The sequence below is a fragment of the Passer montanus genome, unplaced genomic scaffold (assembly GCF_014805655.1).
Source record: "Passer montanus isolate IOZ18808 unplaced genomic scaffold, ASM1480565v1 scaffold3, whole genome shotgun sequence".
Lineage (NCBI taxonomy): Eukaryota > Metazoa > Chordata > Aves > Passeriformes > Passeridae > Passer > Passer montanus.
In genome coordinates this window covers 6,464,505-6,489,257 of record NW_024367707.1, presented here as the reverse complement: position 1 = coordinate 6,489,257, position 24,753 = coordinate 6,464,505, and the positions used below count along the sequence as shown (strand labels likewise).

At 45.7% G+C, this 24,753-nt stretch overlaps 1 protein-coding gene across 2 annotated transcripts in view; it reads left to right on the top strand.

The window, feature by feature from the left end:
* Positions 1–24,753, top strand: part of RAI2 (retinoic acid induced 2) — a 43,800-nt gene that overhangs the window by 16,473 nt on the left and 2,574 nt on the right. The gene's annotated exons all lie outside the window — the stretch shown is intronic.

Genomic DNA, 24,753 nt, shown 5'->3' with positions numbered 1-24,753 from the left:
GTTTATTGCTGTCATGGTGCAGGGATAGTTTGCCTTTCACAAGGAAAAATGCAGCTGAACATCTCAGCCAGGAGGCACACGCAGACTCCATCCTGCAGTTTTTTCCAGCTCTCACTCTTAATGAGCCTAGTCGCATGAATAGCAGTGACTCTTGTCAGAAAGGAAATTTTTTGGCTGAAACTCACCATTTCTGTATATGTGATTTGCCTCCTCAGACTTCAGAGTGGATGTGCGCTTCTTGCTTGTGTTTGCCAAGAGGCAACAACTGTGGGGTGGGGTATTCCCCAAGGTGGTCCCGAAGTCTGGCCTGTTCTCCTTGCATGATTTATTCTCAGTCAGCAGTCAATAAGATGGTGGAAGATGGCCTTTTATATATATGTCTGTATAAATAATACCAGAGGCAGATAAGAAACTATTTGGTGATGTCAGAAAACTAAAGACTCAAGGCTGCAGATAACTGGCATAGTATTATGGAGTTGATCGTGTGTGGGAAAACAGGAGGGGAATTCTGCTGCTGGGAGAAGATTGGTCACTATAGAGAAAAAAATACAGAGGCTGCAGCTTCTGGAACAGGGAGAAGCAAGATGGGGACGTAAGAGATAAATGGCAGGGGCACACAAGTTGGGAGTGTTGCCAAAAGCTCTCCAGGCAATGGGCAAAGGGTTGAGCTGCCACGGAGATAATGGCCATGAGCTGCTCCTGGGAGGTCCTGTGAGCAGGGGGATGCAAAGTCTCAACAGAAGTCAGGGGATAGATGACTTTGTGATGTGTGGAAGGGAAACTGCCCATAGATGGAAAAAGGGTTGGACACATGATTGGAAAGAAGGCATTTTGTCTGGAGCTGTGCCACCGAAGTACACGGTAAGCACTCATGGAGCCAGGAGCCAGGAACCAGGCTCTCTGCTTCCAGCTCCATCATCCTGAGCAAACCTGCTGGAGGTTCATTTGCTGGCCCCAGCACAGAGGGGCCTGGCACAGCCCTGCTCCTCACCTGGGTGCTTCTGTGTCCCGTGGAGGGCTCCTAGAGGTCATGCTGCTGCTGCAGGAGCAAGACCACGGCATGTGCCCGTCCCCTCCTGTCCACCTGAAATAATCTGGCCTTGGTGGAGTGGAGCAGTCACAGCGGGGCTGATCTGAGAGGCCCCCAGTTTGGCAGGGTGAGGGCCCAGGTACTGGGGTGTGCCTTGGCAGGGAGCTGCCATCCTTCTGCAGCATGCTGGCATGCCCACACCTCTGCAGCATCTTCTTGGATCCTGCCAAGTCACAGTCCAGCAGTCTTCTTTGCTGACTACATGGCAAGGAGAGGTTTTGTTATTCATAGGTTACTATTTTATAAAATTTGGATTGTTTCTTAATTCTCTTAATTCTTTTCCCTCCATTCTACTTTTGGTGGCCCTATCTGAAGGCAATGTGTGCAGTTATTTTGGTCAGAATTAGGCAAACCCATTCAGCAGCAGAGGGGAGGAGAAAAAACTAAACAGAAAGTACTGATGACTTCACCAGAGAATCCCATAATACCAAATTCAGTACAGAAAATTGAGGGAATGGGCAGAAACCTCTTTCTCTTCAGGAAGTATTGAAACACTGTGCCCTGGAAATGGTCAGGCAAAAGAGACCATTGAAGCACCCTCTTGGCATGGAACTGCCTGTTGATGCCAGCTGTTGTGCCTCACAGTTGACAGTGGTGTCTCTTCCATGAGAATCTATATCCACAGGCTCCTTGCTACCAGCCTGCACCTGATGCAGTGCAGATGTGGGTCTGCACGTTCCCCAAGGGACAGCCTTTCCCCATGGCTGAGGCTGGGAGCAGTGTGAATCCTCTCCAAAAAGGATGATCCAGCTTCCACGCTGCCACAAAGTTAGACTAATTCAGAGGCAGCATGTCCAATGCCTCTCAGCCACTGCTAGCCAGAAAGGAAACAATTTTACACATCAGCAATTTTTTATGATTAATAATATTATCCTGGCTTAATTGAAAAATGGGCTGGTGCCCTCAAGAAGAAATTAAGCTGCAGGAATTAGTATCTAACCTCTTTATGATGAATGTGTATTTTTACACACTGCATATTACTGGCAGTGCTTTTAGAAAGAATCTTGCCGTGTATTGTAATAAAAAATTGTCCTGCGTTGTTTGTAGTTGCGTGGCACCATTCTGTCTGGCTGACTTGGCTTTAAGAGCCTGAACGCTTGGGAAGAAGCAGTGTGAGGATGCTGAAATCCTTTTAAAGGGAATTTATGTACAAACAGGAGGATGATGTGTAGGCTCCGAGCTCTGCTATCAGTTGTTATTGCTGAGAGATATTCACAGGGAGTCGATGCCAGATGGAGCATTAGCCATTGCTGGCCTCAGTGCCTTCGTGGGAAGTCGGTCATAAAGTCAGTGAGGGCTCCTGTTTGTGGGATTTTTAAACACCAGTGAATCATTTTACGTAGTAAAGCAGTTGTCATTGGGTGAGTTTGTGTAAAGGTCTTTGTGAACCGCTTTCCACCAAAACAAAGCTTCAGAAGGAGAGAGAGAGGCGATGCTGAAGGACAGGGAGATTTGTTATGCCAAGAAGAGAGCTAGCAGTTGGACTCTGGTGAGGTTTGCCAGGCACCCAGCGGGAGCAGGGAGCTGTCGCCTGTGTCTGCCAGTCTGCCTGCAGCCACGGGTGGTCCTGGGGACAGGGTGAGTCATGACTTGAAGGCATCATGCTCCTTCCATGTGTCCTGGGACTCTGTCTGGTGTGGAACAGCCCAAAGAATCCAGGATTAAAGAAGATGAGAGGGTCTAGGTCTCTCCGTTGGACAGCTGGGGACAGCACAAAGTCAATAAAACTGCTTCCAACTATACTGCTGCCCTGGCACCATCCACGTCTCCTGCAGGTTTCTTGGAGGAGCATCACTTCAGCAGGAGACTCACATATAATGTGACGTGTTTCAAATGCCTTGTTTGTTCGTCCACGAACGTAAAACACTTAAATCAGCTCTCATCAGTTTTGCTTACCCAAACCTTTGAATGTTGTGTGTCAAATCTCCCTGGAAACACACAGCAAAACATAGATGTCTGTGTGGAATCACTGGTGCTTTCCAGTGTCCCTGGGCAGAAGGGTGTAAGGAGCCTCCTCCGCTTCTCCATCCTGGAATAGAGGGAGGATCCTCATGGAGAAATATGTACTTGAGTGGTGCCATCTTTCCTGGAGGGAGTCCTGCCCACAGTTTGGGGCTGTGTAGGGAGGAGCAGGGTCTGGGCAAAGAGCCAGGAGTATCTGTGGATAGGAGGGGTCACACTGGCTTTGCCGGCATGTGTGGGAGCACAGTGGGAGCAGCCTGGGCAAGGCTGTCCTTCCCTGCTCCTTCTTGGCCACAGTCCTTTGGCCTGTGCCTGCCATGGGGACCCCAGGATCCTCCCAGCCCTGCTGAGGGGCAGTGGTGGGTGGGCTGGGGCTGGCAATGTTTCCCTGGTGCCACGCTGCTTCCCTGCTCTGCTGTCACTGCCTGCGTAGGCTGGTCCTGGGGCATCCTCACACCCACTCTCTGGCATCTCTACATTGGTAGCCAAGGTCTTCTTACTTACCTCTTTCTTTGTATTTCAGCCAGGTCCCTATTAAAGCAGACAGTGAGGAAGTCTGCATTAAAATGCTTCCTTCCATCCGTCTGTCCTCCCCTCCTCCCAGCCCCATCCTCCTTGTCCCTGGAGGAAACACTCGTCTTTGCCAAGATCCTGCCTTGCAAAAGTAAACAATATGAAATTGCAATAAAATGTTTTGATTTGCTGGGCCTGACATTCAGAAGCTGCACAAGAGAGACTTACAAAAAAAGGATTTTCTATAGATAGCCAGTGTGAGAAAAAAATAAATCTCTCATATTGGGCGTTATTTAGATCCAAGCATCAGGGCAGCGTGAATGGGGAACAGAGGATTTTGTTGCCAAACCTGAAGGTTCTTGGGAGGTTTATGCTGCAGCATCTGTCAGCAGCTTTGTGCCTGGCATCTGCGGGTGACTGGCCTATTGCACAGTAATGTCAATATTTGGGACTCTTGTCTCTGTGTGTGTATATGTGCTGTTGTTGCTTGATGCTTTAAAACTGGGTAGTGTGTACTGAAAGTCCTCAGAAGGAAATAGATGAGCTGAAACTTGTTTCCTCTGGGGCTCCTCCACATGACTCAGAAGAAGGCAAACAGAAGTGGAGGTGTAATCCCTGGGACATGAGCTTCCTTGGGCACTTGTCAGTTTAGCAGGCTGGGTAATCTGCGCTGTCATCAAGATTTGCGGATTAGCTGCAGTGAAGCTAGTTGGCTTTGACATTTCATTAGGGAAGTTTTCCATAGTTTTTCATCCTCAGTCTTGGGGCTGTAAATTATGGTTGATGTAGCTTTGTTTTGCTTACACCTTCTAACATTTATGCAGGTTGATGCTGGGGCTGCAAACATCTTATCTGACGAGGATTTTTTAAATCATTGCTTGTTTATGGAAGACTAACTGGGTCAAAGGCTAATTTTGGGAAGGATTTGCTTTCCCCAGTGCTAACCAATAAATTTTCATCTGGATATCGTAAATTACCCAACCGTTATCTCCTGAAATGGGGATAAAAGCAAACATCATTTATCCTATAATCTGCAAATATTTTGAAAAGTGAACTGGAATATCAATAAAAGGGCTTATCATCAAGGTCTTGTGAGAACTCTTATGGACTTTTGTTTAGAAAGCAAAATGTTAAATTTAGAGACAAGAACTGTGTAGATGAGGAGGGAATACGTACGAGTGACAGCATTGTAAATTGTCTCAAGGGTTCAAGGGACCGGGGAAGGACACTGTGTCCTGAAGTCACTCCTTCTCAGAGATGTCTCTGCTGATAAGTGCCAGTGGTTGTTCCTTGTGACAGTGATCGAGGGGGACAAGGCAAAGGATCACCCTGTGGGCTCCTGCGATGGTGAACAGAAATGGGGATGTGGCCTGGTTTATTTATGAGGGCTGGACGTGCCCTCACTTTTTGTGATTGCTGCAGAGGACTGATCCGTGTCCTTGGAGCTTCAGTTGCCATCCCCGTTTTCCTCTCACTCTGGAGTCCCTTTTCAGATGCCCCCTCTGAAGGGTTGCTGCCCTGAGGGCTGGGGGTGTGGGCAGTGTGAGCCTTGGCCAGTGGGCAGTGTGAGCCCTGGCAGTGTGAGCCCTGTGTGAGCTGTGGCAGTGTGACCATGGGCTTTGTGAGCCACGGCAGGGTGAGCCATGGCAGTGTGAGCCATGGGCTGTGTGAGCCATGGGCAGTGTGACCATGGCAGTGTGACCATGGCAGTGTGACCATGGGCAGTGTGACCATGGCTGTGTGAGCCCTGTGTGAGCCGTGGCAGTGTGACCATGGCAGTGTGAGCCATGGCAATGTGAGCCATGGCAGTGTGACCATGGCAGTGTGACCATGGGCTGTGTGACCACGGGCAGTGTGACCACGGGCAGTGTGACCATGGCAGTGTGACCATGGCAGTGTGACCATGGCAGTGTGAGCCATGGCAGTGTGAGCCATGGCAGTGTGACCATGGCAGTGTGAGCCCTGGCAGTGTGACCATGGCAGTGTGAGCCATGGCAGTGTGAGCCATGGCAGTGTGAGCCTTGGCAGTGTGAGCCATGGCAGTGTGAGCCATGGCAGTGTGACCATGGGCTGTGGAGAATGTGCTGCTGAGGCTCCACTCTGGGGACAGCCAGGAGAGATGTGTGGCACAAGGCATTCAAAGCAGGGATCAGCGGGGACACCAGGCTCCACTTTGTAGAGGGACATGCTTGTCCCTCTCTGGCCACGCTGCTTCCTCACTTCTGCCTCTGTCTCCTGCACTGGTGCTGTCTCACATCCTTTGCTTCCTGGTCAGTCTCCTGTCCCACAGATATTGTCAACAATGGCACGTGGGCTCTGGTGCCTGAAATCCGCATTAAGACACTGCTTTGTACTTCTGTTGCAAAACTGAAAGGCGAAGTTTAGTTAAAAATTATTTACCATGCTCTATTCCAGCTGAAAAATATAGTTAACATAAGTGTTGGACTGTGTATCTTAGGGCTTCAGTGATTTATCCATCAATTACATCATTGTAAACTGAAGTTACACCTTCCAAAGTCTGGGATAACAAATTATTCAGCTGAACTTCTGCTGGGTACTTCTGTTTTAATTACTTTCAGTGGGAGAAAAGGGTACAACCAGTAAAAATATCCTGGACTGGGCACCTTGCAACTGTGTAAGTTGGTTTGGGATAAATCAGCAGTTCCTGTAGCATGTACTCCAAATATAAGTTTGTGTGTGTGTGCCCATGTGGACATATAGACACATGCTGTTCCTGTAAAAGGTAAATATCAATTCTGATTATCTTAATATTGATGTAGCGGTTTAGAAATAGCTTTCCAAGAGAAGGTGTCTGCAGTGTTACATTTACCAGCATAATGAAATCAGACAAGTTTTCAGTCCATGAATCACAGTACAGTATTTGCCATTACAATTTCTATGCTTGTATTGAGCCAGCAACACTATCCAAAGAACTTTATTAAATCAAAATGATGAAATTGAAAATCTGTATTGACTCTTCTTTGGGTCTTTCATGTTCTTTTGTGCTTTGACTTGGAAATATATTTTGTTTGTTTTTCAGGCTTTATTCCCTGTTACTTTATTTCTCAGGTTGAAGGCTGTCTGTAAAATCTTACAGTGTTGTGTCATAAATCTCAGGATGCTTTTTGTGGTGTTTACTGGCTGCAGCATAACACACATTTTCTAATAGTCTTCATTATTGTGGCTGTTTGAGAATTTGAAGCACAAAGTGGGTCTAAGCAGACCACAGGAATCTGTGGCTTCAAGGCAAGAAATTTCTTGATGGCTTAGTAAGAGACAACATAAATTTAAAGCTGATTTTTGGTCATCACAAGAAATGCTATTGCTTAGGAATGGCTTCAGTGTAATATTCTTTCCTTCTAGAAGGCAAACTGCGGGGGGATTTGTGTATGGGCTTGACTCTAGGCAGAAAGTAAAATATTTTTTAAGAGCCCTAAACATTGTTTTCAATATATTTTCATTCCACACAAATGCAGCTCCTGCAATTTTAGCCAAGAACAGTTTTGCAGCTCACACTGTGGAGATGCCCTGGGACTCCACTGCTTGCCAGTCACTTCGTTTGAGCATTCAGTCCACATCAGACCTTCACAGCTGGATTGTGGAGAGCCCTTGGAGGCCTGCAAAAGAGCATGGTCTGCCCAAGTACACCTGTTTACATGGTCTGGCTTTCTGTGGTATGATCAAAACAAGCCTATTCACCTGCTTTCAGAATTATGAAAATAGATCACTTCCTCCATTGTCTTCAGAAGGATTTTTCATCCATCTTTGTCAACTGTTTTAGAAACACAGTAGACATCCCTCAAGGAGTCTAATTTCTGCAAGATAAAGGCACTGCCCAGCAACTTTTTATTTTTCCCTGTTTTCTGTATCTTCCCTAACAAATTCAGTTTTCCACCACCTCTACTTCTAGCGTTCTCTGTAGCTTCATTTATCTTTTCCCTTGGGTTTTCTTCTTCCATTCACCTCTTCATCTTCCCTACATATTTTTATCTGGGGGGGCAGGAGGTGGGTTGTTCATTTGGGTTTTCTATTTGGTTGTTTTTTTAATACCCAGAATTCTGTATTGTACCCCGCACCATCTCCACTTTTCACAGCAGCATCATGTGCATCCTCAGAATTGCATTCCCCAAACTCTCTGCTGATGCCGCATTTCCATGTGCTACCACTTCCTTCCATTGCAGCTAGTCCTAGGAATAAATCATGAAGGCCACTGTGTCAGCATAGTGGCCTTTCCTGGGAGGATGAGTGAAGTTTGAGATGAGTGGTGGTGTTCTGCTAGAAGGTGTTTGGTGACTGCTATCAAGTGGGCCTTTGATCTGGAGACAACTCAGAGGTCCCCACAGTTCTGTGGTACAGATGTCAGAACTCTGCATCCTTCCTTCTCTTTTTGCTCCTTGCTTCAGGTTTTTGGGGCATGCTCTGGTCTCCACAGGACTGGTGTCTGACCTGCTTTCAAAGGTATCTGCATCTCTGGGGTTGATCCAATACAGCTCTCTGAAGCTGTTGCACCAAAATTCCACCGAGCTGAATGTAGGGCTTCACAGAAGCCTGTGGGACCTGATGTGTTAGAGCCAAATGTGTTGTTCCATAAGGACCAGCAGCTGACTTCCAAGGCACTTGTGGAGAAAGTGGTTATGCCTACTTGTACAAACCCAGACAACTTTTAATTACTTCTTATAACCCTGTTTTTAAGGAAAGGGGTTCCAGTGATCTGACATCATCTGGAGAATGGTGTGGCAACCTGATCTGTTAAATATGAAAAACACATTCAGATGCTTGTGCTCACTCATCAGCACAGTGATTGTCTCTGGGTTAATAATAGCTCCCTTTTTTCTTCATTTATCCCCCAAATTTGCCCTCTAATGGAAATCATGCCTTCACATGTTTAAAACAGATTTTCTTCACTGTGCATATGGAGGAAGGTAAAGGAAGTGATAAATCTCTAAAAAACAATATGATAAAATAAATCCTCTCTTACTAGGGGGCTAGATATTAAGCTTTTTACTCCTTTGGAGTCTTGATTGGTAGCTGGCCCTGCTGACTGTGAGATGACTTCTGCTGCAGCAAGACTTGAAGTGCCAGAAACTACCCTCTTGCAGTCACATGGGAACCCCAAAAACTGAAGATAAATCATCTTATCCAGTGAATAACGGGTGTGTTGCCTTGTCAGCAAGGAATAGATTGAAGTAACTGAAAAAAAACCAAACAAAAAGCAACACCCCAAGACCTGGTAAAAATTGGCCCTGTTTGAAAAAAACTAAATAAAAACATGGGGGTTTTGAGAATTTATGTCTTTCCTTTTTTTGCCTTCAATAATCTGAAGAAAATCCATCACCTTTCCTACCAACTTCTGACACAAGAAATATTTTATACTTAGTTATTTTCCTCTGTTAGCATCCTATCAATAACAGGATCAAATTGCTGACTACATGCTCGTTCCTTTCCTCGCCGTGTTGCTGCTGTTAGGATATGGGCAATAATTAACTGAGGATCAGAGTGATGCAGCTGCTGTAACATGATGTTTCTGTCACACCAGTACCCTGTTGATGGATGGGCGGTTGTTTGGCTTTCTCTCATGGAGACCATGGGGCAGGTTGAGGCTGGTGCTCAGCTTCTCATCCCACTCTGGTGCAGTGTCAGGCATCCTCTGGCTGCGGTCCAGCAGCAGCAGTGATGGTTATCTCCCAGCCTGTCCTCCTCCCTTGACCAGAAGAAATGGAAAAGAGGGGGAAGGCTTTTGTTCGTGCAGGATGAACCACTCCAGCAGCAGCAGCCACAGGATGCGGAGCGGATGCTTTCTGCTTGCAGTCCTCCCTGTTCTGTGTCAGATGGGCTTCAGCTAAAATAAACCACTATTCCATGAACCTTTGAAGTGCTCTTGTCTTCTGAGTCACTTCCCTGTCACTGACAGGCGGTGTGATGCTGAGGGATGTTGCCTTGCATCACACAGATGTGCTCAGCCATTCAGGCTGTTCAGCCTCCCACTTCATTTCCTACGTGAGTGGCAGCTTTGCCTCTCCTGACCAACATCTTCCTTAGGGTATTTTCCAAGACACTGGAAAGCTAGGACCATTGGAACTGCATAGAGCTTGGTGCCACTTCTGGCCGCTGAATGTCCCTCCCTGCTTTCTCTCTTTGCAGATTATTTGTCTTAGTGGAAGGATCTGGGAGCAATGCCATCAAGACAGGTTGTCTTCTGTCCCGTCCTTTGTGGTCTCTCGGGGCAAGCTGGCACACACACCAGCAGTGCTCCAAGTGAGCCAGACAGACCTCCACAAATCAGGAATCACTTTATTATTCTTGATTTTGCATCATACAATTAAAGAAAATCCTGATGTTGTAATGCTCTAGGTTTTCTTTTCTCTACCTGAAATTGCCAGTTACATGAAATAATTTGTGATGAGTCCAGAAACCCCCAAAAGCCTAAGCGCCTTTTGAATGAAATTGCCTATAGGTCTATTTTCTTCTTGAATCAGTCCAAAGACTTTAATTTGATAATGCTGAAATCTTTACCCTCCAAACAATATAATTCTTTCAGTTTTAATTAAAGAATTTTTTTCCTTTGCACTAGACTAATTCTAAACTGGCTTCACTAAATCTTCTTATGCTGTAAGTAGCAGTGACCCAGATAAACACATTTAAAAATGCAACTACTGAAACTACAGGATGTTGCCTTTGTAAGACGCAGCAAGAGAAAGACTAAAATAGTTCTATAGTTACAAGGGTAACATGTAGCATTATATCTTTAATAGCAGATTCATAGACCAGTTTAAAATTTTCATATTACTTGTACAAATCTGTGTGAAATAAGAGTTGCTTAGTTTGGAGTCAGAAATTCAAAAGTCACAAGGAGGCCTATGAAAAAAATTTGCTTTTTCCATTTGTGGTTGACATTTTGCATAATGATAAGGCCTTTTGAAAAAAGAGGAGATAACTGTGTTTAAGAATGTATCATAATGCAGCCACACTGTCAGGACCATAGAGGCAACCAGGATAAGGTTGCATTTCTGTTTTCCTCAGTGCCTAAGTCTGCAGCTTCAGTGGCTTTTTGATGTAAAGCTCTAGCTCCACCCAAACCCACCCCGTGCCCACCAGCCATGTAAAGCCAAGGTCTGGAGAAGACAGCTGTACTTCACTGGCTGTATCAAGGATGTTGCCAAAGGGCTTTGTTTAATGTTACATGGGTCAGCCCTTTCTAGAGTCCTAAAAACTGGTTGATGAAATAAGGGGATGCTGCTCCTTGTTCCAGATGCATTCTGTGTGTCAGTGTGTGGGAAATGCTGCCCAGGATGCTCTGGTACCAACTTCACACTGCTGTTGGAGTGTGCTACCTTGTTCAGACCTGATTGATTGTAAACACTGCTGCTCCAGGAGCAAATGTGACCAGAACTTCTCCTGGTAACTACTGCCCAAGCCATGACAGCATGGAAGGAGCTGATGGAAGTCAGGAGTGTTCAGACTCAGCTCTGCGTGGTGGCAAGCACCCGTGCCTGTGGCTGCTGGACAGGAGAGCCAGGCGCCAGCGGGGCAGCCTGTGGGGTGTCCTCACACCCCATAACTTGGTAAAATGCAGACTTTCCATCACTTTTGGTTTTGTGGGTTTTTTTAGACATTGGCGTTGGTTGTGTTTACACAAAGAAGAAATACACACTATCGGGAAAAATTGGATTATAAATAACCTTTAATTAGCATTGAAGACGCACAGAGACCTAATCCCTCAGTGTCTGTTTAGACAGCTAAACCCAAACATGCTGGAGGCTGGGTCCTGGAGAAACCCTCACCCAGAGCAGGGGCTGAATTGTCCTTAATCACTGTAAGGACTGGGCAGGGTTTACTGGGTGTCAATTGTACTGGCTGTTTGGGATCTTCAAAAATCCACACCTCTCCTTTAATTTATTTTTAGTAGCAGTGTGCTCTCCTGCTTGTTCTGGTTAGCGTTGAGCTGTAAAATTGCTATTGTCAGATAAAAAGTCAATGTATTTTATTGATTCTTCGTGCTTTTGCAGTATTCTGGGGAGCCTTTCCACTGGACATGGAGGACGCCTGGGGGTGGCAAGATGAGTGTGCACTGGGATGCATTCTCCATGGCTGCATTCCATGTGAAGTGAAGGGTGCTGGCACTGACCTCAGCAGTGAGGTCCATCCAAGGGCTGCCATCCCTCGAGATCACTGGAGTTAGCCTGCACAAAGTGTGTGCTGGGAAACATGGCCCTTCCAGTTGCATCAGCCATGGAAATGCAAGTTGGTTGTTGCAGCCTGACCTGTCCTCCTCATGGGGAAAGCTGTGGATGCAGGGTTCAGGGCAGCTCTGGTGCCCTTCTGTTGTGGAGCACATCTTGACAGAGTTTATGGTCGCTATACATGCCCTGGTGGCCACCCTCCCCTGTGCAGCCATGGCCAGCAGCTGTCTGCTTGGCTTCTTGAACTATGGACCATGACACCTTTTCAAGGAAGATTCAGCTGAGGTCATAAAGGGTTTGTGCTCACCAGGGGACAGCTGTGTCCTCTGGTTTGTGCTGCTGGTGTTTATGCAGCTCGACCGACGGTTTGGCACGTGAGCATGTCCACTGACAGGCAGTAAAAACAGTGGCTTTTTCTTGGTGCCGCCTTGGCTCTCAGGGCTTCTTTTCCAACCCCTCCACTGGTGCAGCTTGTTCCTGCTGTGCATCTCATATTGCAGACGCCTCTGGTTTCCCTCAGCCACCATCCTGGGCAAAGACAGGCCAGCAGCAGCCCCTGGGAGCGCAGTGGCCTGGCACACACTGCTTCAGTAGCTCACTGACCCCCCATCCCTGCATGTGGGGTGCCCAGCTGGAGCCAGAGAGTGTCTTGGGGTAGTGTGGGACAGACCCACATTTTCCATGCAGAGCACCTGAAAGGTGCAGCAGCCCTCTGGTCAGCAATGGCTTCACCCCTTGGGCATGGGCCAAGGGCAGAGACCAGAGGCTGACTGTCCCACTGAAAGGGATGTGGGAGAGCTTTTGAAGGTGGTATCTGCGCACCCCCTTTGCCAAAAGCAGACTCTTCAATGAACATAGTTGTTTTCTTTAACACCCCACCAAGAAAATACAGAATATTTTGTACGTATTGGGTGCTCTTGTTGTTTCTAGCTGCAAGGGTGTCATATTCATAGCCAAGCTTGCTACCAACATGAGCATTTGCCTGAGGCAAGAGAAGCATGTGCCATTTCTCACAACTTACACAGGCTATAGGCAGTTTTTATTCCCTGAAGTTACTATATATTTAAAGTGCTTTCTCCTTGTTTGCTAATCTCCCAGGCTCTGTTGTGCTTCTGTCAGGTACTTGGAGCTGCAGGAGCTGCAGTAGCTCAAGCCCTCAGTGTCCATCCCTGTTCCCTTGGCCAGAGACAGGGGAGGGGCTCACTCACCCTGGGGACAGGGAGGGCCCAACAGGCACAGGTGGCACCCCAAGGCTGTCCCCATTTCCAAGGGTGTGTTTGGTGGTGGCCCAATCCTAGTGGGAATAGGCATTGGCATTGGCTCCACCTCATTGTATACCCAGGCTGAGGAAGAAGGACCTGTGACCTTGATCCACTGTGGGGTGGGGTCAGTGGGAAAAGCTGGTGCCTTGGGGAAGAGAGGACTCAAAAAGGTTAAGCCACTGGGAGTAGCAATGCTGTGGCATTCCCCACTCCATACAGCACAAGAAAACTCTTAGCTCCAGCTACATGAAAAATGTATCAGGAAAATTTATCACTGCCTGAAACAGAATTTGCACAAAACATGAGAGACAAAAGTGCCCTCAGACCCTTTGCTCGGAGCTGCTTCTCAAAAGGGTTTCTGTGGGGCTGACCTTCCCCCCAGCCTGCTCTTACACTGCAGCTGTATTTGCATTAGTGCAGGAGACAAGGGGAAGCAGCCTCAGGCCCTGTCCTCCTGTTATTACAGGGATAAGGTAGGACATGGTACAGCCATGGAGGTTTTTATTTGTGTGTTATTTGTTTGACTTTCCTAAAGGGAGAGCCTGTGAGTAGCATGTTCTTCCCTAATAGAGCATCACCTTACATTTTCATGGCAGACAGTCTGCTCTGTCTGCTGAGGTGGCTTGCAGAATCAAGGAGATTGACAGCAAAAAAAATTACTTCAGAACTGCGCTAGCCTTCTGGCAGGTCTGTTTGGGTTTTTTTCACTGTTAGCTTTATTCTTCTTTATTTTTTATTTCATTTTTTATTGTTGTTGGTGCTAAAGGAATGAAGGTACGCAGTCAACTTTCTTCCTCCACCATTTACAATCCATGTATATGAAAATTCAGTTCTTTGAAGAACTGGCTGTGTGAGGAATTAGTGCCAGGCTGCAGCCATGTGTGCCCTTACCTGCTGGAGTGCAGGACCTCCTACATCCAGAGCTTCATTGCCATGGAGTAACATCACCTCACCAGGACAGCTGAGGCATGGTCGTGCTGTGGACTGCACTGCTTCCTGAGGCTGAGCTGAGCAGCCAAATATGAAATCTCCAGTCAGATTTATTGGAGTGGTCTAGTGACGTTCCCCAGAGGACTCGGATCTATGGTGATGGATGACGCCGATCCATTAACGTGGTAGTCTCATCTGGGAAAGATGTAATTGTCGTTATGCATCCTGCAGTTTCCCTAAGTTTTTCTGAACATGTAATAGCACACATTGCAGTGGAAATTACTGGTGAAAAATGCTGCAGTAAATATGTCAGGGGCTCTATATCCTACGGCAGTGTGCTTCTCTTCTGGAACCATGCAGCTGTCATTAAGGTGGGGGAGATGATAATAACAAAATTTGGTATAGTGCACTCATCATGATGTATGTTCTCTTCAAAGGTTTGATGGAAAAGTATGGGCAGGACTGACCTTGTTTCCTCTTGAAATAAGTATCTGCAAAATATGTTCATGTTGACTTGTTCACAGAATCAGGAAAATGCTGTTTATTGCAATAGCAGTGCTGTTTTTACAGCACTGATTGCCCTGCCTGCATTTCCTGAGGTACAGCCCTTTTTCTCTGAGTATTCTGAGTCTGGATCCCTGATGACAAAGAGAATTATTACTTTTTTTTTGTGGTCTTGGCATAGTTTGGAATAGTCTCACCTCCATGCATTGAGAGCAGTGTGTCGGTCAGAGCTTGGATACCGAAGCAGGTGGAGAAGACTCTGTTGAACTGGCTAGAAGATCTTTGTTCATAGAGCATCAAACTAGTAAAATTCAGACAAGATTAGGCTGGCTAGAAGTGCTCTGGCAGCAGAGGAACATGATGGAGAGAGAGGAGAAGGCACACTGGAGGGACGCACCCACTAGGAGTGGCCAGCAGCTGTTCTGAAAGGGAAGGCAGCCTGTGCCACCTTAGTGAGAGCGTGCGTGGATGTGTGTCCACTCATCCTCTTGAGTGATTGCAGTGGTAACTGGAATCCAAGCTGAGGTCAGTGCTTTGTGCTAACCATGTGCCAAAATGCCTGCTGCCCATGAGACCTCACAGTCAAGTGGATGAGGGAAAAAGGCACGACAGAAGTGCTTGCTTGTATGCATGTGCATGTGGGACATTTGTAGGCACTACAGGTGATGCAATTTATTGCAATCTGTAATTGCAGAGAGACCTCAACAAATTAAGAGAGATGGGCAGTCACCAACCATATGAAGTTTAACAAGAGTAGGTGCCAGATTGTGCACCTGGAATAGGACAACCCTGGCTCTGTGCATAGACTGGGGAACAAGAGGCTGGAAGCAGTGCCACGGAAAGGGCCCTGGGAATCCTGGGTGATGCCAAGTTGAACATGAGCCAGCAGTGCCCTGGCAGCCAAGAGGGTCAGCTGTGTCTTGGGGGGCATCAGGCACAGCATGGCCAGCTGGGCAAGGGAGGGGATTATTGGGGTGTGTTCAAGAAGCATCTGGACAACGCTCTCAGACACATGGTGTGGCTCTTAGGGTGTTCTGTGCAGGGCTGGGAGCTGCACTCAATGATCCTAATACTCTTGAGCTCAGTATATTTTATGATTCTGTGACAACCTGGACTGGTTGACTGAACAGTGGTGGCCTCAGTGGTACTGAGATGCAACACGACATATTTTCAGTATTTTCTGTTATTTGCATACTACTTGTGGTCAGATCTGTCTGTCAGAGGCATATTTCCCACTTCAGTCTAGAGGCTTCTAGGAGGAAAAACTGGTCATTGTTGAGAGGTTTTGAGGTTTTCTTGTTACATCCATCAGCTGCATCTCATGCTGGTGTTACTTAGAATTCAGTCAGAATTCATCTGACATCTCGTGCATCATGGCATGATGGAGAGAAGAGGTCAATTCTCTTCCCCTCAAAGTCAAACCAGGAAACACCTGGTACAAATGCTGTGAGGAAAGCATGTGTAAAATGATGTGAGATTCAAAGAAAAAAATGCTACATTTTTTAATCACATCACAGGAGGCTTATATTTTTCTGTCTCTTATAAACAAAATTCTTGCAGTGGTTAAAAGTTTTGCAAGGATGAAAATAAGGGGCCTTTTTTTTTTTGAAAGTTTTTTCCATCCATATATTAATAGATAGGGTGGTGCATGAGTGCTTGAAATCTGCTGTGTGCATACTTTCTGCTGAGGATTAGTGCCATTGTGTAGCTGATGAAATGTTGAGCTTGGCTTATAAAAGTGATGGGGAGGGAGAGAAGGAGAGTCAGTCTAATAAATCTGAAACTATGAGCATAAACTTGATTTTGAAGTGGCAAGCTAATGGAGCATTTGGTTACTCATGCTAGTGGGGAAGGACAAAGCATTAAATAACCATATTTTGCCAAGAGGGTCAGCAGAGGGAGGGAAGATTCCTCTATCCTGTGGATCCCCAGGCAGCAGTCCAATACTCCTGCACCTTTGTATCTGCCTGTGCTCCCAAGTGAGACCCTGTCCCACAAGAGAGGATAAGCTGATGAGTCTGTTGTTTATTGCCAGCTCTTCATCTCTACATCTTCTCATCTGGGACTATATCTGTGTCACAAGAGCCACCAGAGCTATGGGCAGCAGAAAGTGTTTATCCCTTTCAGCCCATGGTGGCAAGCTGTGGGTAATCACCTGAATATCCTTACCTGTGTTCTTAGGCAAGAGCACTTGTATGTCACCAGAAAGGATCTGTGAGCTGGAAGGTTCCATTTTTCACTTGGTTTTGCTTTTCTTCTCATTATTTATTTTTTTAAGCCAGGCTATATAAGGATGATGAGAGGCTGTGTGAAAATGTGGCTTTCAGTTGATTTAAGATGAGTAACAGAAGTGTTGGAATTTGCTATTCTAACCCCGTGGCTTTATAATAAAGCTGAGGTTAACCCTATTCCGGCCCTGTCTGCACCAAGAAAAAGTGGTTTTTAACTGGAGCTGGCGTGCTGTAAGGAGTGGATGGGAAAGGGTTTGCAGTGAGTCTAAAAGGCTGGGTCTCTTAGGGCAGGTGTGGTGCTAGTGGCACCTCACATAATTTCCTGGGTCTGAGCTGTGAAGCTTGTTTACTCCTCGAGGAATTAGTCTGGTGAGCTTCACTTTTGTGGCTAGCTGAGAGACAGACAAAGGGGTCAAAACCATGTTTGCATAACAGAGAAAAGTCAGATACTCTGCCTGCAAAAGTTGCATAGCAATTTAAGAACCTAATTCCAACTTTACCTCACTAACCCGTTGGCTGAGACCTGTTGACACATCCATGGTGGGGTCCCTGTCCCTCTTACCAGGAGCAAGACAGTCACATCAGCAAGAAGAGATGAGCAGTGGATGGCAGCCTTTGCCACACTGATGCTCATCTGATGCTGGAGAAGATCAAGTGAATGTGGTAAAAATATCTGTGCCTGGGGTCAGTGGAGAGAGTCAGGACAAAACAGGGAGCTGAGTGTCTCAGAGCAGTGAACAAACCTCCACTGGGGAACCAATGAGTCTTTGAAGTCATTTCACTGATATCAGACTTGGAAATCCTTTGTAAGAGCTGAGATGCTTTATGGGCTGTTTAATAAAGCACTTGACTGGGAAAGGAACAAATATTTTATTAGGCTGACACTGAGTGCTTTTTGTTTCAGGTTTTGGGGGAAACAGGGCTGGCAATTATGTTTAATTGGTATCCTTTTCCTCTTGTTATCATTGGTGTATTGATTGCTGGGAAAACAAAATGCGTGGGTTTTAAAATTTACTGTAAAGTAAGGGCTCTCTTGTTTGTTTTGTTTAGCTCTGTGTACTCAAACCAGCTCATTTTTCTTTGCTTTGCTGGCGAATATAATGTTTTGATTGAAAATGATACTAAATAATCAGTTGAATGGGATATTTAATGACAAGAAAAATTCTTCAAAATATTGTTTCCCATAGGAAAATCACGCACTTCACTTTTTTAGCCTAAAAATGCTAGCATGGATCTGCATTCTTCCTATGATCCTACTACAAAAGTAAATATGTGGGTGCACAGCATGTGTGAAAGCCATGGAGGTTAAGGTATAGTAAATCTCAGGAACTCTGATGCAAGACAGATCCCTAGAGTAAGTTCAGTTTTTTCCTCATGTATTTTTAATTTCGACATTCTTAGACTTGCAGTCCACTGTCAGTTTTCCTTCCCTGTGGGAAGCTGACCTACTGTATGAGAAGAAAGCCTGGTAGATGAGAGTAGAAGGTTGATATTGAGGAAGGCCTTTGTCACCATGTCCCATAAGATCCTCACAGCTGATGTGGGGGCTGGATGAGCAGGCAGTGGATTGGAAACTGGTGGAACAGGCCCACAGGCACAAAGCCCAGTTGGGTTGGGTGACTGGGGCTGTACTCCAGAGGTCAGGGCTGGGTCCCCCCCTGCTCAGCCTCCTCATTAATGATGTGGCTGATGGGCACAGTGTGCCTGCAGAAGTTTGCAGATTACACAAAACTGGCAGGAGTGGCTGATACATCAGAGGCTTGTGCTGCCATCAAGAGGGACATCAACAAGTGGGAGAATTGGGCTCACAGGAGCCTCGTGACATTTGCCAAAGAGAAGTGCAAAGCTCTGCACCTGGGGAGAAGCATCAGTACATGCCAAGGGCCACCCACCTGGAAAACAGCTCAGCAAGAAAGGACCTGGATGTCCTGGTAGACACCAAGGTTACCACAAGCCACAAAAATTATGGGCTAGATCATCTCTGCTGGTGGAAGTTGGGTTTTTGGGAGGGTGCTGGTGAGCCCTCCAGGGCTGTGCAGGCAGCACCTTCCCATGGTAGGTGCTCAGAGCTGTGCACTGACACATCTGTCCCTACACAGTGCTGCAGCTGCTGATGTCCCCATCCCAAGGGACAGCCTCATGCCTTGAAGGAGACATCTGCACACAGCCAGCTGCATAGGGGGAAAGCTGATTTAAACAGGTACTTCTACAGTCACAAAAACAGTAACTTGTCTTCCCAGTTTGGACAGACATTGGGAGCACAAAAGCTGCACGGAGTCAGAAGCCCCAGCTGGGCTGAAGGGACATCACTTAACACGTGACTCAGCAGTAATTATGGCTGGCAAATTTATGTTTGTCCTCCACATGTCAGATTTCATACATCAGATTCCATGTACTGTCTTCGCCTCAGACTGTGTGTTCCACTCACTGGAAGCTAAGCAAGTTGATGCTGTGCACAATACCAAGGATAAAAAATAAACTACAACTGTAAAGGTTTTATTTCAGAAATGTGGTGAAAGGTTCCTCCAAGCATGATGTTCAGAGACCCCAGGAACAGGCCTATGCTGCAGATATGAGAAATACTGAAGATTTGGGAATAGCAAGATCAATCTGAAATAATTTCAAGGTAGCCCTGTTTTTATAGTGCTGGCTTACATGTAATAGTGTATATGGGGTAAGCAGTGGTTCTTTTGGAAGCAGAACCCATCAGTTAAGTGTTACAACCAGTTAGTGAAATAGTTTGTGAATGGAGTGAAAAAAAAAAAGGGAAAAGGCATCCAGGAGTACAGCATCAAGTACCATCTCCCGTATGCTTAGGGTATGTCACAGTTTCCACTGCAAATGTAGGGAGTTTTGTGAGGCTTTCAAATTGGGTATAAAAATTCAGTACAGGTTGAAATTTGTGAGGAAAACGTTCTATTCCTTCCACAACATTTATTGTCTGTCTTGTATATATTGCCCTTGGGAGTGAAGGCACTGGTTTCAGGCCCATGACAGGATTTTTTTTTCAATTGCTCTGATTTGTTTTTAAACGAGAAAAAAGTGAGCTTTCTTCTCCCCGGAATGGATTGCTAACTACAAATTGTTGACAACAGCAATATAGTTAGCAAATCTATGACTCTAGTGTGCTCTTTGCAGGCGATTAGCCTGTGCAATAGGCAGACAGCCATGGTATTTATTCAACTGAACTATTTAAAAGACCAAAGTACCATCAGCTAGTCAGGCTGCTGCATTTGAGAATGCTCATGCTGTGTGCTGAAGCAGTGTATACATATTGTCCGTGTCCCATCTATAACGTGCCATTTTGCACTGCTGCAATGATTTAGTTTCTCTCTTGTTTCCCCAGGGCTTAACAGCTTGGATGGGAGCCTTGACACAAATGGCTTTGCTTCTTGAAAGGATCCACAAATGCAGCAGTGGAAAGTAAACCTGGTGCATGATTTGCATTGGAGCGTTATCTCTAGCATCTTTTGAAGTTGTCTGATGAGGTGCTTATTTCAGCTGCTCCTTGGCAGCATTCAGCTTATCCTCCACGGTGTAGCTTCCACAGAGTAAGAAGTACCATGAGGCAGTGCATGGTGAGCAGGAGATGTGCAGAGGGCTGGGCAGCAAAGGCTGTGGGTGTAACTTCCATACTGGCAGTGCTACCCTGGTGTAGTCCTCCCTTCTCTCTCTGGCTGGTGTCAGAGTGAATCCTGCCATCTTTCCAATGCCTTTCTCTCCTTGCCCTCAATTGATTTTGAATGGTACCTCCTAAATCCTACCAGGGAGTTACTCGTTGGGTGCTTGAGTCAAGGGACTGAGGTGGAAGGGAGCAGAGCGAAACTGGGATGTTCCTTGGTGCCCCTTGGAGACAGGGGAGTGCATGCCCACTGACTCCCTTTTTGTGATGACCAAGCAGTGGACATGAAGCCACTTTTTCAGAGGCAGTGTGTTTGGGGTCCAGCTGTGAGCTGGCAAGAGGATGAAGGCCAGGTCGCCTTAAGAAATATCTTGTGGGTGTCGTCTGCTCTGCCTGCCCCATACCTTGGAGGTGTTCACCATCAGCCTGTCTGCAAGCAGAATGGGAACAGGACCCACTGGCCCTCATGGTGCCTCTGCACCCAACTGACGTGTGAGGTGTACCAAAAACAACACCACAAGTGGTGCAGCACAGGAGGAAGACAAGCTCACTACTAGCTGTGACTTGATTACTCCTTTGCCCTTTGATGCTTGAGGATTACACTACTAAAATACTCAGGGTAGCCAGGATTCTCAGTCCCAGGTGCCTGGATGAGTAGGTGAATCAGAGGGAAGTGTGAGAGGCAAACACTGCTGAAATCATTTATGGGTTCCACATGTGGGAGAGCACACCTGTATGTTATTTGTGTAGTAACAGTTCCATGTATTTGGTATATGGAAGCTCACTTTATTCAAATACGTTTATTCTATTCCAGAAACAAAACACCAATAATAATATGGTAAAGCCTTTGTGTATGGCTGAAACTATAGAGATCAAAATTTGTAGCATGGAAGATGATTTGCAGTTGGTTGGTTCAGATATCAAGCAGCGAGTTTTGGGAAAACACTGAAGTCCATATCCAACCATAATTTTGTCCCCAAGCAGCTCCATTAAGTCAAGATTTTTAATTTTCTGTTTGTTACTGTGTTTATACTCAAGGGAAGCCCTATTTTTCCAGAAGATACTGAGCCAGGCATCCCACAAAGGGAGCATCTAATCCTTTCCCATGGTGTGCACAGTATAATTTGAGTTCTGTTTAGACATGAGATACAAGCCATGGTACAGATGAGCAGGGAGAGCTGTGCTGCAGCCCCACAGGAAGGCACACAGCAACCCTGAGAAAAGTCTTGCACAGCCATCAGCAGGAGATAAAAAAAAAAATAAGCTGGAGTTATCACTACCCTTCCAAAGCATTTGTGTATAGCTAAGATATCATTTCCTGTACAGTCACACACATCATTGCATAGTGCCATGAACTTGGCTCTTATCAGCACCCTGATGGGAAAGCTCGGGTTATTTACAGTAGGGCTTGTTTCAGTGTTCCAAGCTTCTTTTCAGTTAAAACAAATGGCAAATTAAATATAAAATAGATAAGTATGGAACGTGAAATTGATTGTCCAGGACTGAGGTATGATAGGCAGAGGAAACTTAAGACACTTCCTATAGATTACATTACCTTCTTTTATGTATATTAGATACATTAAACTAATTTTAAAAACTGGCTAACTGAATAATTTACATATAGTGAAGCGGCAATTTTAAAACCCCCCCCAAACCCCAGCACATGCTTCAGGTTGATTTTTTATTACAGAAGTATAGTATAACTATTACTGTTAGTACCAATACTAAAAATTTACCTTTCTTTCAGTCACTTCCACGAGGATTTAGGGGTTTGTATGGTGTATGCTATGTACGTAGTATATAAAAAAGGAGTCCAGGAACTACAAAACACCTTTGGACAACTTCAGTCTGTCTCTTGATCTCAGATCTTCAAAGTTTCCTCATTTGAGGCTTGGGGACTTGGATCCTTTTCTCTCTGCCTGCTTACTGACCTTGATAAAAGATTTTTAGTCTAACACGTGTTTAGCAGCCCTGGGATTCCCTCCCAAATGAAACTAAAAATAGCTTTACAGGGAGCAGGATCATGTTGTGCTGGACTGCACTGTACCTGGCAGGCAGCTACTGCTGAATTGCAGGCTGTGGGCAGGATCAGGAAATATTTTTAAGTATGTATATATATTTTTATATATGTTAATTTTTTCTGTAGTGGTGACATGCTCAGGAAGCAGGTGTACTGGAAGTACAGAAATGTAACTTTTACATAGGAAAAGTGAGGGGGGGAACCCACCCCAAACCCATAAACCTGGGTCAAGGGCTGCACCTCACCTCTCTCGTGTCCTTCCCCTCAGAGTGGGGCCCTCCCAGAAGTGCAGTGGCCTGGCTCCCAGCAATGTGTGTTTACAGATCCCAGGCACATATAGGATTCAGTGTGGAAAACAATATTTGACTGTGCTTTGAAAAAAAACAGCCGAGCTTACAGGTTTTCTCCATGGTTTCTGAGGGAGATAGATGAGCTCTTCTTCCCCTCATCTCAGTATTTCCTCTGCCTCCAGCCCTGTCGCCTTTTAAAGCAGCAATGGGGGAATTTTATTATGTTTTATACTTTCATCTTCAGTGGTGATCTGTCTGTTTCTCCATGGGTCCCTACAGCATGCTAATCCCTCAAGTCTCTTACACAGCATAATTTTCATCTTAATTTTTCTGTTTCTCAGTGTTTAATGGGTTTGCCAGGGGAACAGGGGGTCATTTCCTGTCCCCACCAGATCATTAATTCTCTATGAAAGCACCGCAATCTCACACTTCTCAAACAAACAGAAACATTGGGAAGAGGCAACGTCATGTGCAGAACACTCAGCTGTGCTGCAGCAGCTGGAGGAGCAAAGATGCTGGTGTGCACTGCAGACACCAAAATGGTCATTTGAAAAACAGGGAGGGAGAGATTACGTAAGAGCCGTAGAAAATGGCTGTTTAATTCCGTAACAGAAATGAAGATGTCTAGTTTTTTCAGCTTAATCTGCTGAGCTGTCTCCTCATAGTCTTTATTTTTATAAACAAATACTTTTCTTTTTGTCTTTTTTTTCTCCAAAACAACACTGGCCCAATGGTTTTCTTACTGATACTTGTCACTTTCTGAATAAGAAATTTGATTTTTGCTCTTGTTTTCAGCGCTTGGCTATCTCTGCCTTCATGTAATCTGTCTCAGCCAAAGCTGGAAAAAAGAAAACAAACAAACAAACAAAACCTTCCCAGCCCTATATTTGTGAATCTTTTCTGCAGAACATTTCATGAGATGGGAAAAATCCAGAATTGTTCTCCTTAAACCAGCAGCAGGAGAGGGAAATAAATGACTCATGTGTTTACTTTTAAAAATCTTTTTTAAGCACTCAGATGTGCCTGATAAATTATTACCATTTCCCCCAACCAGCTTCTGCTGTCAACTCCTGGCATTTCTGTAGGTAGTCCTGTGCTCACTGTAGTATCTCACTTCCAAATCCAAGGACTCACAGGTCTCAGGAGAGATTTAGTAGATTTCCAACTTCCTTGTCTTGGACATTTTTTAGCCTCTGTTTATGGGTTTTTGTTTTTTTCCCCTTTTCCTTGACCTCTTTGCAGGTTTGTTTGCCTTACAAAACATCTGTGCCAGCAAATGATTTCTGTAAGCACCAGAACCAAGGAGTTCTTTACCTGCTGTTAGGCACATCCCCAGGCTGGGACCCTTCACCCAGACAATTTCAGTTCCAGATGCTGCTGCCCTCCTGTCATCTCCTGGCATCCCAGTACCAGTCTGCCTGCAGGACGTGGGCAAGTGCCTTGCTCCCATGGGCCTGGGCACTGGGCAGTGGTGATGGCACATCTTTGCTCACAGGGAGCAGGATTCAGCTGTGTGCTGGTGAAAAATGTACATTTGGGGTGTGCTGGTGCTTCCCCATGGTAACAGAGTTGAAACTGGACAAGTTTCCATGGTGATTATTACTACAGCAGGATTCTCTTCACACTTCGGGAGAGGCACGGGCAGCACCAGGCAAAGCAGCCTGGCAGCAGCTCATGGGGCAGAAATTTTTATCCTTCTAAATAAATGGATGCATAGTGCCATTAATTTGCTGATTTTTTTTTTCCCCCAAAGGGAGGGAAGTGTTGATCTTTAGGGGAAATAGGATGCATATTTCACCACAATCATGAACTGAAACCATGCCTGCCCTTTTTTAATTGCTATTTGCTTGGCTGATATAAAGAGTTGGGCTGTCAAACTGGATTTTAAGTTGTTTTCATTTTTTTTCCCTCCAAGTCTTTAATGAATCAGGTGCCTGGTTCACATTACTGTCTCTGTCTAGCACTGTGGCAGGGTGAACACTGGAGTTTTGGTTGGTTTTGCTTTGCCATTGCATGGCTGTGCTCCTTTCTGATCCTGCACACAGCAGTTTTGGGAGAAAAAAGGAACAAGTATTGTAGGGGATTGAAGTACCCTTCATGAATGGCTGAATATTTCCTGGCTGCAATATTTTTAGAAATGTTTGTTTTG